Raw genomic sequence first — 1,644 nt, forward strand, 5'->3', positions numbered from 1 at the left:
CTTTGAATTTGTATTTTGTCAGTGAAACAGAGACAATGAAGCATGAGACAATGAAGCATGCAATGAGAGCTTGGAATCCCTCAAGTCTCTTCTCTCACCTCCTTTCAAATTCCCAGGTCACGTTCTAGGCCTTTCTAGCCTCACTTCTTACTGCATTAGGCCCCTTTGGCCTCCCTCTCCTCACCTCCCTCAGCAAGCGCTACAGCCCTCTGCCCCAGGCTGGGGCCTAGGCCAGCATGAGCAGAGTCAAGGAGGGATGTGAGGGTCCCAGGTCCCATGGCATCTCAGGGATGAGTGTGGAGGTGGCTGTCCTTGCCCCAGGCTGGCAGCACCATGGCACCTTTGGTGTGTGACTTACTGGGAGCCTCTCACTCACTTCCTCTCTAGCTACCTAGCACATCCTAGCACAGAGATTGCGATAACTTTAAGGGTTGCCCATCTGCCCTGAGTTTGGGCTATGGGGAGTGGGAAGGGAGGATGTCTAGCTCTATTCCCCTGCTTCTGGCCAGGGCACAGCATGTCATTTAGGCAGTGGGGCAGCACATGGACAATGATTTCTCCAAGTGGTGGGATGAGGCCCCCAAAGTCTGTGAGGATCTGCCTCACCCCACAAATACACTGGCTCAAGGAAGTGAAAAATTAACGAACAAAAAACACCATGAAAAGTCAAGACAGACACTACAGGAGAAAAGACAAACTTATACTTTAGTTCTTTTAAGGAAAGTTTCTTTTAATAAGGGACTTTACATTTTAATTTTGCATTGGACTCCACAAATTATGTAGCTGGTCCTGACTGAAGCTTAGAGAAGTTCAATGATTTGCTCAAGGTTAGACCATTAGTAATATTCCAGAGCTGGTATTCAAACCCAGGTTTGTCTCCAAGTCCAGTGTTGCACATACTACAGTATATCCAGTACACTAAAGCATATCTTGCATACTTTCAGGAGAGGAGTCTTTTGACTCTTAAAAGAGTGATACTCCCCTTAACTTTCTTTCCCTTCTCTTACTAAGCCTTTGTCTTAGTTTTCCCAAACTCAATTTCTTTAGCCTCTAGACCTTACCATAGACTAAGCTCAATTATGTTTTTCCTAGAATTTAGGTTCTATAAAGATAAGAACCTCCCCCGCCATCTCTCTCTTTATTTTTCTCTTTCACAAATTTCTCTTGGTTTTCCAGGCAAATCACATAATTTTTAAATAGAAAATTTCTCAGAAAAAATTCCACCTAAATTACAGAGGAGGGAATGTAATTTCAGAGAGGTCAAGTGCCTGACTTAAGAATTAGAAGTAGACTCGAGTCTTAAATCAGAAGACCAAGCTCTTAACTGGAATTCCCGTTATCTCTTGCTGTTTAGCTCATGAAGGGTCTTATACAGAGAAGACACGTGAGGCTTATTCTTTAGGGGAAAAGGGGAAAAGATAAAATTTTGTCAGCTGTGTTGGAAAATAAAGAGGATAAAGCTAGAGTTTAAAAAAAAAATAGTTATGGGATTATTTCAATAGTCCAACTGAAGAGATACATCTTAAACTAAGGTGGAGGCTATGAGATTAGAAAGTAAAAATAAAAGGGTGACTTGTCAAGTAATTGAATTTGGGAGGATGATAAAAAGGCAAAAAAGCATTAAGAATTACTCTGAGATTTACT

This window comes from Trichechus manatus, unplaced genomic scaffold (genome assembly GCF_000243295.1).
Source record: "Trichechus manatus latirostris isolate Lorelei unplaced genomic scaffold, TriManLat1.0 scaffold00389, whole genome shotgun sequence".
NCBI lineage: Eukaryota > Metazoa > Chordata > Mammalia > Sirenia > Trichechidae > Trichechus > Trichechus manatus.